The following is a 17,545-nucleotide window of genomic DNA, read 5'->3' on the forward strand; positions in this document are numbered from 1 at the left end:
TTTTCTTTCTAGGTACCAACTGCTATTTTGATAGAGGCCTTAGTTTAGATGCTCTCCAAATTCGTGTTCACTAAATGTTTTGCATGAAGCCCAACATGCTAATGCTAATTTGAGGTTAGTTAAGGCGTTCACTAATATTTTCTGAAAATAGACAAATGACTGAGTTCTTACTTCGTTGATTCATGTACTAATGAGACTCTGCTAAGTGGATTAGTATAATGATGTGCCTAGATGCTAAATTAAATTAGTAGATGTATTGATTAAAATAGTGTTTTGATTATTGATTGGATTGTTTTGGCGTGGGTTTATTGCTAATGAGACTACTAGATATGATATTAGATTGTAACCAATAGGGAAATAAATATCTTAACTTTGACTAAACTGGTGTGGTTATTTGTGACTGAGTAATCAAAGGTGTGTTCAATTATTGATTTTATCAAATGTTTATGGACTAGTGATTGTCGTTATTGAATTGATTATTGATCTATTAATTGGCGATGAGAAGAAAATATTTCGCACTGGGAAGTCTCCAAACGTGGCCCAAAGGTTTGTTGGCCTAAACGCGTCTCCTAGTAAGTTTACTTATCTAGGCTCCGAAGCGCTAATAGGGGCCAAATATTGCTTGCAAAGAGTGTTGGCCTCGTATGGCTGCTGTATCTTTTCACCACTATCTCTTCACCACAATCCAAATAGTGGTGTCCAGGGCTGCCTTCATTGAAATAAATGGGCTGCTTTTGAAATCGATTTGAGGCTCGAAACGCTGAGGAATTTGTTTTTCTAATTCCCTCTAGTGAGGGAATATGGCAGTTCCTGATAATAAACTATATTATTTGGCCACACAACTCAAGTAGGTGCTAGGTCTTGATATGTGCAGTGGGGTGTACTTGGGTGGGAGAGCTTGGGGTGTTTTCTCACGTGACTTATGGCTCCAAATAACACTCAATCCCTTCCATAAGGAGCAGGCTCGTGTAGATGAAAATCTGTTTGGTACACTACGACATGACTGGCTTGGTGCACTGCAGAGTACTCATACCAGATCTCTATATGCTTGGGAACACTAGATTTTGGCCTTGCCATATTGCAGCACAGTGGGGACTGGTGGAAGTTGAGGGACTGTAGGAGAGGGCAGCTAAGTTTGATTAGGACACTGTTGGAAAATTTAGTTTAGAGCATTCCAGCAGGTTGTTGACGAGTGAGAGCTCCCTCCCTGTCACTTTTCAAAGTATGGAGCTGCAAGGACCACAATATGAGCCACTTGGAGGATTGGTATTTCTGAACCCCTCCAGTACATGACTGCTTACATGTCATTTGCACGTACACTGGCAAAAATTTAGATATTTTAGTATTACACCATGCATTATTGCAGCAGGCTAAGGTCAGTCTGCAGGGGATGAATGACTGTTAGGTTTGGAATATAGGCATCCCAAACTCAGACACGGACTGGGGTACCATTCTACACTCTATAGTGTGGACCTCAAGGTATTCTATATTTAAATTAGTATGGTATTACGCATTACAATGACCATATAGCACCCATAGGAGGATCAATATCATGTGTCACGCAGGGCATGCAGCTTGCCCAGGTAGGGGTTCTGAAGGGGGTTGATTTCCACCACATTATGTGGGACTGCTCATTACAAAATGTGATACAGTGACACACCTTCCCTCTGGAGTCACTGGGTGGTGCTTCCTGAAAATTCCAGCTTTCTTCTTACTGGGGCTCTTACTAAAACTCTGGGTGAAGGCAGTTATGTCCAGATTCACTTCATTGGTGTTGGTCTTGGCTCACCACCTACTTACCATCTCTTGGAAGTACCCAGATGGGCCTGAGCTCTGGGTCTGTGGAAAGGTACTGCTTAAATGGGCAGAATGGGAAGGGGTCGATGTTAAAGAAGGAGGTGAAACAGTGTTAGAGGCCTTGAATTTGCCCAGGTTTGAAACACCATACTGAAAGATTGCCGATTGATGGTCAGCTCAGGCAGACTTCTCCCTATTGTGGAGGATCACGAGGAGGACAATGACTGAATCTCTGCTTTCTGGCAGCATCAGTTACCTCTAGACCTGATTTTACTCACTGGCCCTCATAATTTCTGATCTGTCACTTTGCATAAGAGGGGTGTACTGAATGCTCCACCTTCACCCTAGCAGAAATAGGTTAATTTATAAGCATTTGCATACCCTCTTTAATTGGTTTATTGTTTAATTCTTAGAATGTGTTAGTATATATATATTTTGTCGTTCATGCCTTACAATCTGCCATCTACATGTCCTCCATAGCACTACTGTTCTAGACCTAATGTACTGCTGTGGATCAACCTGTCCCTCCTCTCTTCCATCCTATATAGTATATTTGTTTGCATACCCTGATTGTGAATGCTGTTAGGGGGGACCACTTGAATCATATGCAGAAAATCAATAGAATTGTGTTAGTAAAATAAAAAAGTTATACTGCTGTACAACTAAACCAAAGACAATGTTAGTATCAAGAAAGTGCAGGGGAATAGGCAGAACTTATACAATTCCATTTGCTCAATTAAAAACTCAAAGTTTAGGTTCACAAGTTATATACAGGTGATGCTTTAAACAATAGTATCTCTACAACATACAATTACTGTAGATATTGTAAACAGCATACTTTCTGAAGTACTTATGAGAAATGGGAGGATCCAGATCAACCATGTTAAATAGCACAAGATCAAAAAGAACCACAGCCCAGGTTTAAGAGCGCCTAGCGCCTCCTTGAGCCACATTAACACCATTTTTCTTACGCTAATGTGGCCCAACAAGGCCAAAATCTCCATGCCAGATTTACAGAGTGGCACATTGCATGCACTGCACCACTTTGTAACCCCTTGTGCCACATTATGCCCGCACCAAGCATAATGTATGCAAGGGGGGGATGTTCCCCCGTTAGGAGGGTCGTAATAATAGCACAAAGAAATCTAAAAGATTTCTTTGCATCATTTTTTTGGGGCATTTTTAACTTTAACAGTTGCTCAGAGCAGGAGTTAAAAGGGGGCACACCATTGGTTACTATGGGCCCCTATGTACTGTTCAGGGTTAGCACCATCAATAGTGTAAAAACATTAGATGTTATTGCCCCTCCCCTGCACCATGGTGCACTGTATCTTAAATACGACACACATAGAGGCAGTAGGAGGGTGCAAGGGGGTGCAAAGAAAGTTCCCCCATGCACTCTGATAGCAGCAGGTATAGCAAGCCAGTAATTTTACATCCATAAAAAATAAAGTTATCTGTAAAGTTACTATCTGTAAAGTTATCAACACAGGCACACGCACACAGAAATATTTGGGACACCGCAATGGAAGATCAAGCAATGAAAAAGTAAATCTCAACATGTTCTTTTAATGTAATCAATATGGATCAGTTGGCCCTGGCTAATGTTCTCCTGAAAAGGGTAAAAATCTCTGGAGAGGAAAATTAAAGCATTATCATGAGGAAACCATGCATGACACCATGGTCTGCAAACTTCAATTATACAATTACTGTCCTCCAAATACACTGCATCATACCTGAGGCAAGTTAAGAAAAGATCTGATCAGCTTGAAGATAGATTTCCCAGACACAAGCAAATAAAATGATTAAATATGGTTCAATCTGGAACACCTCTCAGATGACACTGGGATTTTACAATTTTAACCTTTTCCAAGATTTTTCTAAAGATATTCTTTGGAGTACTTGATTTTATTTGGATGGAATTTTGCATCTCAGATATTGAGGTGGACAAAGAGCTATTTCATATGGAAATTAATCGCAGATATGGAAAGCATGGCGAATGGTGCACCTCCCTCAAATCAAACTAAATTACATTTTAAGAAAATCATTAGGAGGTCTAAGTCAGAGTACATGGTAGTAACTTATTGTCTCATTGCGAGTTCTGTGCTGATTCTGCTACTAACAGGAGTTAAAGGCCTTATAGGCATTGCTAGATAAGGTGTAACTCAAAGAACCGAAGGTATTGCAGTGAAACTCTCCAACTGGAATAGCAGACAAAAACATGTGAGAACTAGTTTGAAAACAGTTGTTCCCACTTGTTATTCCGCAACTGCCTTATCAGAGTTAACGACTCTGGAGGTCTAAAGTACCAGGCAGAAAAACTGCTTTAAGAGAGACATTTAGGTTGATCTGCTTGTGCAAACAGTCTCTGGTAGTAAACACTTCTGACCCACTATCAATATGAATGTTCAAAAATAAAAAAAGTTCAAAATGGCAATGAGGTTTTCCTACAAAAATTGATGATAAAATGAGGCATATGGCGTTCTCCTTTTTAAGATTGAAGTTTCATCATACTACTAAATGCCAACTTTGAAAAACGCTGATAATTGAAGAAAACTGTTATCTATACTGAAAAGCTCTATTATTAACAATCAATAATTTAATTAGCAATCCGTAATCAAAACCACTGCACACCACATTCATCACAATTTAACATTTGCTTCCAAATTTGTGGCATGCCTATTATATCATAGAAGCTAACATCATTTGTTAACAGTCGCTTACTACAAGAGGCTAAAACTTTAGAAAGCTTACTTACATCTATTACATACATACAACACTCGCAAGCCATTGCATAAAATGTAGATGGTTCAATTCTCAAATTATATTGTCCTTTTATTAAAAAAATCCAACATTTTATTATTTATGGGGGGAAAACACATACTTTGTGTGTCAGTGATGTAATAATACAACCATACTTCATTTTCCAATTTCAAATTACTATATAAAACCTTCCCCATTTTACTGAAAACTGTGGGAACATTCTCAATGTCACCTTCATGAATCTCATACAAAATGTTGACTAAATGACAATGGGTATTGTTCAGGCACTGAACTACTGAGCCCCAGCAGTGACGAATGCAGAGTAGCAACACTAATGTTTTAGCCACTTCCTCTGTTGTACACTAAAGAGCTTAACATACAACACCTGCCATGGTCTCTTTTGCAAATTTACTTTGGCAACCACCTGGGTTTACTTGGCTAAAGATCTAATGGGAGCAACATCTGCATAAGGCAAAACAATCCATTCAGAGACTAGTGCAAAATATTTTTAAACCCAGAGGCAATGGTAGATCCACTTAGGATTTCAGCTGGCCCTATTACTAATAAGTAAAATACGAAACTGGAATGCAGTTTCTCTAAAAGCATTTCAATTTCTTCTAGGGATATTACCTTGGCTTGAGTAACTAGAATCTTCTTTTGGTGTGCAAATGGCCTAATACATTTCCAAGCCTGCCACATGCAAAGAGACTAAAGAGCCATCTTCAGGTAATTTGTCCTGAGTTGATCACTAAAATCAAAACACATTGATATTTCTGCCCACAACAGAACCTTTATTGTTCCTGAAGCGAGTCTACTGGATGATGGGGTAGTTTTATGAATCGCAATATCTGGTACCAAAAAGCTTTATTTTAGTCTCAGGATTACTTTCCAATGTCAAACTCAAGCAAAATTTGTGTTTGTCTTTTTGAGGCTTGCAGGCCAAAAATATTCTTAAGGCACTAAGGGCCATATTTATACTTTTTGACGCAAAACTGCGCTAACGCAGTTTTGCGTCAAAAAAATTAGCGCCGGCTAACGCCATTCTGAAGCACCATGCGGGCGCTGCCTGGTGTGCGTGGAAAAAAACGACGTACACCAGGCAGCGCCGGCGTAGGGGGATATGGGGCTGGGGCGTCAAGAAATGGGGCAAGTCAGGTTGAGGCAATTTTTTCGCCTCAACCCGATTTGCGCCATTTTTTTTCACTCCCAACCCCCATAGAAATGACTCCTGTCTTAGCAAAGACAGGAGTCATGCCCCCTTGCCCAATGGCCATGCCCAGGGGACTTCTGTCCCCTGGGCATGGTCATTGGGCATAGTGGCATGTATGGGGGCACAAATCAGGCCCCCCTATGCCACAAAAAAAAACAAAAAAACACTTACCTTAATGTCCCTGGGATGGGTCCCTCCAGCATTGGGTGTCCTCCTGGGGTGGGCAAGGATGACAGGGGGTGTCCCTGGGGGCATGGGAGGGCACCTCTGGGCTCCTTCAGAGCCCACAGGTCCCTTAACGCCTGCCTTTTGCAGGCGCTAAAAAACGGTGCAAAAGCAGCCGTACGTCATTTTTTTTGACCCGCCCACTCCCGGGCGTGAATTTTGCCCGGGAGTATAAATCCGACGCACATGCCTCGGAGTCGATTTTTTAGACGGGAATGCCTACCTTGCATATAATTAACGCAAAGTAGGTGTCCACGCTAAAAAATTACACTAACTCCATGGACTTTGGCGCTAGACGCGTCTAACGCCAAAGAATAAATATGGAGTTAGTTTTGCGTCGAAATTGCGTCAAAAAAAACGACGCAATTCCGGCGCAAACGGAGTATAAATATGCCCCTAAATTGCAGCAGACCAGAGGAGCCAGTCCTTGCCTCAATCCTTTGATTGGGTTTTAATTTGGGTTATATTACATTAAGAAAGGGTAAAAGAAAAGGTCCAGAATAGGAGCATAGCTGGTCCAAGAGTGATGTGGTCTTTCTAACAGAGAGTTCTATGTCTATTACCTGAACCAAGAAAATTCTGCATTAAATGGCCTAACTGGCAGAAGAAATGGTCTCCTCCTGAAGAAGGTAGAGGCTTTGGCCCCCGGACCTAATTGAGACTCTGTCTTCTGTTCAGAGCCATGCCACTGAAGAGGAGAGTCTCTAAATGAGTCTGAGCAGAGGGAGACCATCTTGGGGATTGACAGAGATCACATTTTGCTAATACATTAGTAGCATAGAGGTTACACAATCTTAATTTGAAACCATAAAAGAGAAATTACTATGAAACGTAAAAATGTGCACATTTGAATTTTGGCTGACATTGTGACCTCCATACATTTTACACATCACGTTTTGCCATGGAAAATATATTGCATGTATATTCAAGTGAATTACTGACTTTGACGTGTTGGAGAAGGTCCGATTGTATTGAAGACAGAGGATTTGTTGTGATCAATAAAAAATATAATACTATTTGTTCTAGCTGTTGAACAAGACTGGAAGAATTATTTAAACTCACATGGGAATTATTAGAATCGTCCTGTGTACAGTGAGAAAGAATTGTAAAGTTACAATTGTTGAACACATGTTAAATTTTTGTGGAACTGTATGAATTCATTGAGATGACTTTGCATCCTTCCTGAGAAAATCCAGAATAGTGCATACTTGGTGTTGTCAATGATCTTTCCTTGGCTATTGATCAATTTGCGCAAGATGATCCCATACAGTCAACCACTCACAACTTCATGGATATTTCTAGTTAGGGAGAGATTTTTGAAACTCAGAGTTGGTTCTCCTTCGGTGTTCATGCTATGACCTCCTATTCCTCTCTAAGCCTTCTACCACATTAGTGTTGATGTTATGAGTTTTCCCTTAGTCATATATGTCCCTGTACTTATGCTCTTCAGTACTAGTATGGCCAATAAACTCTGAACTGCTGAACTGCCCTATGTGCAGCTCATGTTATGCACTACCCCTGATGCTGCTGTCTACTGATGCTGAGAGGCTGTGAATGCTTCTGACTTGGCAAATATTTTTCGGTCTGCTAATGCATGAGGATAGTTATAATCAGAAATGTGTTTTTTTTGTTTCCTTTTCAGATTAGATGACTACACCAGTGTGTTTATGTAGTAAATTATCCTAGTTAGATTATTTTCCAAATTATTTTTATCCTTTCTTTCATTTTGTCAGCATATTATAGTCTGTCCCCACTCATGCAAGTCCAAATTCGTATTAGGGTTAAGGATGGCGCAGCCCGAGAACTAATTGTTGTTAATTTAATTTTGATGATTTACTGATGTCATCATCTGATTTGAAATCTAATTTTGATGTGCATGTTATAGTTCTATTAATTTGTATTATCCATTTGGAGTGTTTAATAGTATTGATGCTTTAGTAGGCTTAATCTCTTTAGACATTTTGGTCAACTTATGGTTTTCATGTATGCTTATGCTTTAATTTGGTGCACCATTTATGTTACATTGGCTTTGAGGTTGTAATAAAGCTCTGAAACTTTATTCAGTTTGGAATCCTGTTTCCATAGCCAAATTGGTTATGGTGTTTGACATTGCTTGTGTTTTCTATGTTATTGGTTTATGTTTATGTTGAATGGATCTGATTACCATACTCCTCACGGAGTCCAAATATCTGGTCAACCTCTAGTGTAGATGGGACAAGTTGTGGTGTCTCATCAGAGAGCATGCAATTTCTGAATCTGAGGCAGGAAGAAAACTTCTGCATGCGCTCCAGCAGGATCGAAGATGTGCAGGTGCTGGCAAATGCCAGAAACCCAGTCAGTGGGAAAGGAACCTAAGAAACCACAACAAGGGCTCCAAAGATAAACTACAGCCAAAATGACAGCAATCTTTCTGTTTGCAGCCTGGCATAGGAACAGACGATGGAGTGGATAAGATGTTGCGTTATTGGGTTTGTTATTTAAGAGAAGTCTTGAAAGGATCATGTCTTCAAGCACAGAGACCTCTTTCTCATTTCAGTTTGAAGACTTGTTATTGAATATTACACGTGATGAATTGCTAGCTCATCAAATGCACATTTCTGGCATTTGCTTTTCATTCTTTAAATGTATAATGAATATCTCTGATAAGCAAGATCAATCAAAACGTATTCAGTGATAACTTAGTAACTATTGAGCTTAAAAATTATTCAAGCAATGTCATAAATCGTATGACTGTTTCTCTTCATAATTCTATTATTTTAATCACTTGCTTTTGGTCTTCTTTCTTTTAATTTTAGGTTCTGAAAAAGATACCAGGCAGGTTCCATTTTAGATATAGTTTCCGTTTTAGGTAGCCTGTTCAGCCTGTTTACCTTGGGCCCCGAATCCATCCTAGGTAGTGAAGGTTGCCATCTTTGGCTATGGAGGCTGTCATTTTTCCTTTCATTATGCAGAATCATCCTGTCTGCCTTTGACGCAGATGTCGTCTGTGCCTATCTTTCCAAGACCTGTGAAAGTGTCAAATCATTTAGATAAAGACGTCAACAGAACTTCCAGTGTGACATCATTCTGTGGCAGGTGCCTTTTTTAAGGTTATATGACATCCATAGCCAAAATAGTGTAGTCTGAAGTAACATCCTCTTACATTATTTGTTCATGAAGAAATGTCAGGGATGCACTCCTTGACGCACATAATCTATGTCAGACATTCCTCGACCTATGTCAGAAATTCCAGTCTCTGATAGGATTCAGTATATAAGGACTGTCACTTGACCTCTTAATTAGGAGAGAAATTTCTCCTAGGACGCAGAAACAGATGCAGATCGAAATGAGCATGGTACCAGATTCCATCTAACTAAAAGTGCCTGAAGCAACACTCCCCGAAGCTCTGCAAAGCATTCCATTCTGCCTTCACGAACTGGTGCCAGGATTATGTTCACTCATACACAGTATTGATCTTTGCCTTGTGCTCGAAATAGCTAACAAGCTGTTCGAAAAAGACAACAAACCATGGTGTCCAGGTATGTGCACTAGCTCCAAAACTGAGGCTAAATCATTTATTCATCTGCTGGAACTAGCATAGTGCTTTGAGATAGCACTGTGATGGCGTGAGGGCTACAAATTATGATGTTAGAATTTTCCTTATTTTCGCTGTTATTGAAAAGCTTAGCTGCTTTTTATTGCCGTCTGTAATCTTACCAATGCTATTTGCACTAGATCCTGGAATTTTAAGTCGACTATCTTGAAACAAGTATGTTGAAATACATGTTCCATTTCTAGTGATATTGAGTGTGTAAATCATTAATTAACAATTGTTTGTATTACCACTGCTCCCTATTAGTAACCCAAAAGCATTGACGCCACCTCATTGATATAGCGGGTGGAGTTCTGTAGGTCTACAACACTATATCTTTCACATTGTGAGCTGGTGCACTGGACTAAGTTTATTCCGGTCAACAATTCTTGTAGCGATGAACCAGAGGCTCAGTTTATGCGACAGAGGTAGCAGACCACTGGAGTGGGCTTAATCTCCATCACACCCCCTATTACTTGTCCACCAAATATGATTCTTTTGCTGTAATAAAGTTATTGAGTTGTGAGAAGGAAAGACAGGGATAAAGAAGCAACTCATGTTCCGAGGACCAGTTTAGTTGTATATGCTAGCTGGTGAGTGATACAATGAAGAGAAGGCTCATCTTTTGCTGAGCATTACTTACAGACTGTTGCCAAATGTTTAGATTATTGCTCTGGAATGTGATGTGTTAAAATAAAAAGTGTGGAGGGGAAGTTAAAACAAGCAGTCTAATTTAGTGCAATTAGAATAGACACATTTGCTTAAAATGGGATATTAAACTTATGTTCAATAGAAATTATCCCACGCAATACCATGCTACAACTAAGAGCAAACAAAATACAAGTTCATGATAGCTATTCACAGATACCTCCCTTTAGTGGAATCAGACAAACTAATAGCTAACAAAGCTGAGATATATAATCCTAATTGGTAGATTCAGTACGGAGGATGTCACAGAGGTTGCCTTATATGCCCTGAATACTCAATAGGAATCCTATTTATATCACATATTGAGTACTATTAAAGTTAAACCTATGGAAAAATTAATTTGTCTGGGTGATTTTAATCTTCTACCTAACCCAAAACCCGACAGGCACCAGTTGGATATATATGGTGGGGGTTGGAATAACGCAGTCTTTCAGAAGACATTTATCTAACATGAGGTTGGTAATGTTTGGCATTGAAGACACCCAGAATGCGATATTCCTTCATCCTGCACAGCCATAGATTTTACTCTGCAATAGACATGGATGCTTGCTGCTGGCCCCCAAACTTAATCTAAACATAGACAGTGTCATAATATCAGACAATGCACCTGTCATATAGGTTTTTGTGTGTGGGCTTATCTGTAGGCTAAAGTACAATTGGAGAGTTGATCCAATGATTTCCAAAGATGGATTCCATGAAGAAGAAATGAAAGTCCACATCAAGGGTTATTTTCATTTTAACCAGACTGACACATTAATACCTTCAGTCTTATGGGGCACATTAGAGGCGATTATAGGGGGTAAAGCAATCTTGCTAAAAGTTAACCAAAAATAAAATGGGTCACTGTTGAACCTGACATGCTATTCCCTCAAACATTTTACCTTCACTCCATTACTTTATTGAACTTGTTTTTGTTGGCATTATGACTCTATTCACTTTACGAGTGCTTGTGTTCTCTCACTAAAAAGGTAAAATTGGTCTACATCTAATTGGCACATTTAATTTTCTTGTACGTCCCTAGTAAATGGTACTACATTCATTCTAGTCCTGTAAATTAAATGCTACTAGTGGACCGCAGCACTCATTAAGCCATCCACTAAGTTAACATTTTAAAAGATGTCTCAGGCCTACCACTGCAGCCTGCAATGCAGTTTTAAACTATCATTTCATCCTGGTCAAATAAACCTTTTGACAAACCCCAAACCCTCCTATTTAATACTTATAGGCCACCCCTAAGGTAAGCCTTAAAAAGTGTGGTGTATGGTATTAAAACATTTTGTAAAAGTGGGACGCCTGTGTTTAAGTTGTACATGCCCTGGTGGTGAAAAACTCCTAAAATAGTTTTTCACTGTTCTAAGGCCCATATCTCCCAGAGGATAACACAAGGTTACCTTATTTCATTTAATAATTGTTAACTTCAGTTTAGGAGCAGGTATAAAAATATTGTTTACTCTCTCAACTGAATTGTAATTTAAACGTTTCTTTAATGGTAAAGTCCGATTTTAGATTTATAGTTTGAAAAAACACTTTTATAAAGTTGGCATTTTCCTGCCACAAATTTCTGAGGCCCTTCAAGGATTTTCCAGCTACCTGGGTCTCTAAATAGTTCCCCCCCATCAAGAATGTGTTTTCATCCACACAGTAAACAACAGGACCTGGGTGTAGCGGGGAGAGGGTCTTGCAGGCAGGGTTGCTGGGGTGGAGCTGTACCCTTACCTGATTACATTTCAAAGGACTTTGTCCACAGCACATAAAAAGAAACCTGACAACGAGTCTACCTTTGCCCTTGCCACCTAAGACAGTGTTGAGAAAGGACCAGGGAAGGGGTAGAACTGACCAGAAACCTTTATGGGGAAAGGTCAGGAAATTCCCACACACAAAGGAAGATACCAGGTATAGAAAAAGGACACTCAGAACTACTCATAGGAACACTTCTAGACCTGTGAAGGATTCAGAAAAATGACTGCCCTGAAGATTGAAGGAGTGTCTTGCTGTTTGAAGAAGGAAGCTTGCACCTGCTTACCTTGATCCCAGGTTACGCAAAGTGACTCCTAGGCTCAGTTGGGTGTCCTCCTGTGTGAGCTACAGGGACACAACACGTTTCCAGAGTGCCTCCTGCAACACGTCAACAGATCTGCACCAACTGGACCTGCCTGAGCCTTGTTGCTGGCCTCTGCTGGAGTGAGCCTTGATCCCCAAAATGTGGTCGCCAAGTCCTGGACCCTTGGTTGGCATCTGCAAGAGCTTCTCCTCAAGTAAAATGTGAAAATCATGTTTGGGCTCTTCGAGACTGCAAATCGGCAGGACTGCACCGAAACTCCGCTGCCTGCAATGACCGCCAGTGCAAACCTCTATTGGGACCTGCACTTTGCGAAACAGAAACCATCCACAACAACTGGCAACGCAAAATATGCACTTCATACAGACAGCGAGCGTCTGTGCCACACAACCAAAGCAAGGCTCTAGCTACAACTGGCTCTTTTCTCTACACAGCCTTCCATGAAAAACTCTTTCTGCATCTTATTATGCATCATCTATGCGTACGATCTCAGTGAGGTGCTATACACTTGCTGCCCTGCCCGTAGATCATAAATGGTCCTAGATGCTTCAAGGGGTAAAAACGGTGGTGAAAGACATTCCACATGACGACTGAAAGGATTTATGGGCAGATATACTGAAGACTACCCACAGTGTCCAGGGTACGGAAACCGTGCAAAATCATGTACTACTAGTATCACACCCATCATGCAAACAAAAACATATGCTCCCGAAAACAGATGGTTTGTGCTGGAATGGTTGTGGTATACAGAAGCCAGAAATCTATTTGCAATGGTCATGTCCACAAATTAAAATATATTTGCAGGAAGTGTTGATTCATATAAAGAAGGTGACATCATTATGATACCTGAGAATCCCCTGGTTACAGTCCTGGGGCTTCACCGGTCACATTGGGAGCACTTTACAAATGTGGACAATTATCTCACAGATGCTTCTGGCAGTTAAACAAGAACTAGAAGAAACTAGGTGCTCTAGCTCGTGATAAAATAGAACACATTTAAAGGGCTTCAGTACCTTTTTTGGGAAAGTGAGGTGGGTGTCGAGCGCTTATATAGGAACTGTTGGACCTACCCTCAGAAGGGTAACCCCCAAATCATTTGCCTTTTCCCCTCCACTTTATACTGAATTTGTTTTTGCTGGCCTTAGTTCATTGTGGACTTTAACAACTGCCAACAAGTGCTTGTGTTCTCTTCATTAAACATGATATAATTTGTTTACCCATTTGAAATATTTAATTTACTTATAAGTATCTTGTAGAATAGTGGACCTGCAACACTTTTGGTGATTCCATCTTAAGTATCACCCTAAAATATGATACAGGACTTCCACTGCAGCCTGGATGCAATTCCATGTTGGCCTGGCCCTAGCCCCCCCTTTATTGCATACATGTCACCCTTAAGGTAGGTCCTGGGAAGCCCATGGAGCCATAGCTCCATCTTCCTGGCCATGGGTGTCTGCTGCACCTGTGCCCCGAATAGTTGTGGCTCGCCCCTGAGTATTTCATCCACATGAGTGTATTGGTGAGGGTGCTGTTGTGTGGTTGTGTGTGTGGCTTGTAAAGGTGTTTGGGGTTTGTATGTGTTTTGGTGGTGTATTTGTGTGTGAGACTTGTGTGATGTTGTGTTCAGTGTACGTGTTGTGAATCTCTGTTGGCCCACTGGCAATACAAAGAATTGTGGGGTATATTTGTGAGTGTTTTATAGTGTTGTGGATGTGTGTCAGGTGTGTGGATTTCAAAGTTGCCAGTGTGCTTTTGTTATTGGTAGGTCCCATTGCTGGCCAGGTGGTCCGTACCGCCAATGGTCGTTCGGCATTCACTATCTGCCACCCTGAATTGTGCTTCATTATTTGGTATGCGGAGGATTTGTCTGCATGGTGGTGGTGGGGTGGGTGTACTGCCTTTCTGCCATTGTAGGCCCTCTCGGTGGGTGGAGGTTGCAGGATTTTTGGAAGTTTGACTTTTTGGCATCATTATCCGGCGGTGTGCAGTCTACCGCCACTGGCGGTCTTCTGTTCACCGTTGCCACAGTGGACGGTGGTGATTACCACCAAGTTCATAATGAGGACCTAAGTACCTCATTACGGGTTTGGCTGTCAGTCTGCCAGACAGCCATGTTGGCGGTCCAAAAAAGACTGCCATGTTGGCAGTCTTGCAGACCGCCCGATTTTGAGTTACACCGGCAGGACCGCTGACTGCCAAATAAGGCAGACAGAGAGTGGCTCAGAGGCCTGGAAATAGGTGGTCTGACCTTCCACGCTAACAGCCCCTCTTTTCTCCTCTTTCACTGCTCACCATCCTCATACTGACTCATTTCCTCTAATAGAGGACCACGAGGAACCAAGGGCACAACTGGCACCCTTGTTGCCTATCCCTCAATGTATAAGAGAACCCTGTACTCTCTAGTGTGTTATTTGGTTATATAGGGAGCTGAGTACGGTTGTGTTCCCCCAAATTTCCCTTTTCTCCCTCATACACTCTCCTTGTGTATTGTTGGCTGTCAGACTACCAGACAGCCATGTTGGCGGTCCAAAAAAGACTGCCATGTTGGCAGTCTTACAGACTGCCCTATTTTGAGTTACACTGGCAGGACTGCTGACTGCATAAAAAGGCAGACAGCGAGTGGCTCAGAGGCCTGGAAATAGGTGGTCTGACCTTCCACGCTAACATCACAGTGGCCAAACACTGACCGTATTACAAGCAAAAAGTTGCCGCGGCAGACACCAATGGTGATCAGCCAATGGCGCTCCGAACTACTGAGGTCTGCAGTCAGAGAAGTAAAACATAATGGCACCTTAGATTAATTTTAAAACAACACAGCTGACACACATTGCCACAATGGACACGCCTGCAAAGGACACTATAAAACACACCCTTGCACACACCAAAGTCCTTTGCATTTTCGCAGAATGACCCAGCAAGACAGAGTGAATTTACTAATCCACACACCATTAATTAGGTATTCTTTTTTCAATATCTCATACAACATCCTGCACACATTTCACACCCTATTGCACTGCCCCTTTTTAGTAAGTCACTTTCAACCTTTTCTTTTTTTCCACCGTGTCACATTAAAAAAGTACCAGTTTTTCAGAAGATAAGTTGAGAGTTACGGTGGATGAAATCATAAGAGTAGAGCCACAATTGTTTGAAGCACAAGTCTAGCATACCCCGCTCAGGAGGAAAATGGAAATGTGGGAAAGGAGAGTTGACAGAGTGAATACTGTAGGCACCACCCTGGGCACAAGGAGTACATTATAAAGAGGTGGAATGAAGTCATGTGCAAGGTCCATTTCCTTGTCCCCAAGCAACAACTGCAGGCAAAGAAGACTGGTGGTGGCCCACCGGGTGCCCCATTACATCACTTTCCATGGGATGAAAAGGTATTGACCATCCTGCATCCTGAGGGCTTGACAGGAATACCTGGGGAAGTGGAGTTTGGTACGTTACCATACCAAAAACGTCACACAAATGCTAGATCGTGAATGTCCATAGCTCACCTCTTGCCACATGTACTGTAACTCCACTCACCAGCCAGGGTCCTCTTCTCCAAATATTCCTTTTGCCAACTCATAAATGAAGTGTACTCACCTGGGAGGATACCAAGGGCTAACTGTTGGAAAGTAGAGTGACATGACTACAACTCCCAGGAGGCACTGTTACTGTTACTCAAAAAACCAGCCCAGGGTTTCCCTCTCCAAATACCTTTGTTTATCAACTCACAAATGAAATGTACTCATTTGGGAGGATACCATGGGCTAACTGTTGGGAAGTAGAGGGAATGACATGATTACAACTCCTATGAGGCACTGTTACTGTTACTCAAACAACTAGCCCAGTGCATCCTTCTCCAAATACCCTTGTCAACTCACAAATGAAGTGTACTCACCTGGGAGGATACCATGGGCTAACTGTTGAGAAGTAGAGGGAGTGACATGACTGTAAAGCCTAATAGCCCCTTTTTCTCCAACACCAAACAGCAGCCCAGTGTACAGTTGCCCATTTACCCCTATTTGCCATCTCTCTAATGCCCTTCAGTCACCTGGGATAGTAGCATTTCTCAAATGTTAGGAAGTAGAATGAGTGACCTGACTACAAAGCCCAATAGGCACTGTTACTCCAAGTCCAAACCTCGTTCCAGTGTTTCCTTCTCCAAATACCCTTGTTTGTTAACTCTTAAATGAAGTCTACTTACCTGGGGGGCGGTAACATGTGTATAGGGTGCATAGTACAATAACTAACATGACTGCAACCTCCAAGAAGCACTGTTTTAATAACTCCAACCACCAGCACAGTGTCCTCTTCTCCAAATATTCCTGTTTGTCAGCTCACAAATGAAGTGTAGTCACCTGGGAGGATACCATCGGCTAACTGTTGGGAAGTAGAGTGAGTGACATGACTACAACTCCTAGGAGGCACTGTTACTGCTATTCAAAACCATCAGCCCAGTGTTTCCTTCTTGAAATAACCTTGTTTGTCAACTCACAAATGAATTGTACTCACCTGGGGGAAAAACATATGGATGGTGTGTGTAGTAAAGGGACTGCCATGAATTCAATGAGTCTCTGATACTGTTACCCCAACCACCAGCACAGTGCCCTTCTCTCAAAATACCCTTGTTTGGTAGCGCACAAATTAAGTTTACTCACCTGGGGGAACTACATATGTCTAGTGAGTGTAGCAGAGAGAGTGATCTGAACACAAAGCACAATAGGCCCTGTTCCAGTAACTCCAAACACCAGCACAGTGTTCCCTTGTCCAAAGACCCCTGTTTGGCAACTCACAAATGAAGTTTACTCACTTGGGGGGATGCCATTGGTCAAGTGTGTGACCTCACAGGAGGCACTGTTTCTCTGGCTCAAAACACCAGAACAGTGTACACACAATCAAAGAGCCCAGTTACGCAAATCACAATGTAAGTTTACTCAGTGAGGATACCATTTGTAACATGGGTTTCGTAGAGGGTGTAACCTTACTGCTAAGGCCGGAAGGCTCTGCTTCTTTCACTCCAGACACAAACTCAGGGTCCATGCGCCCAAATAGCCATGTCTGTGAAATCCCAATTGAAGTTCACTCACCTAGGAGGATACCATTTGAAAAATGGTGGGGATTAGAGGGAGTGACCAGAACGCAAAGCCCAACTGGCCCTGTTTCCCTACTTCCAACAACAAAACCAGTTTCACTTGCCCAAATCCATCTGGTAGAGACATCCCAA

At 41.6% G+C, this 17,545-nt stretch overlaps 1 protein-coding gene across 2 annotated transcripts in view; it reads right to left on the reverse strand.

Annotated features, from left to right (window-relative positions):
- Positions 1-17,545, reverse strand: part of MOCOS (molybdenum cofactor sulfurase) — a 2,173,869-nt gene that overhangs the window by 668,333 nt on the left and 1,487,991 nt on the right. The window lies entirely within an intron of this gene.

Source organism: Pleurodeles waltl, chromosome 2_2, assembly GCF_031143425.1.
Source record: "Pleurodeles waltl isolate 20211129_DDA chromosome 2_2, aPleWal1.hap1.20221129, whole genome shotgun sequence".
Lineage (NCBI taxonomy): Eukaryota > Metazoa > Chordata > Amphibia > Caudata > Salamandridae > Pleurodeles > Pleurodeles waltl.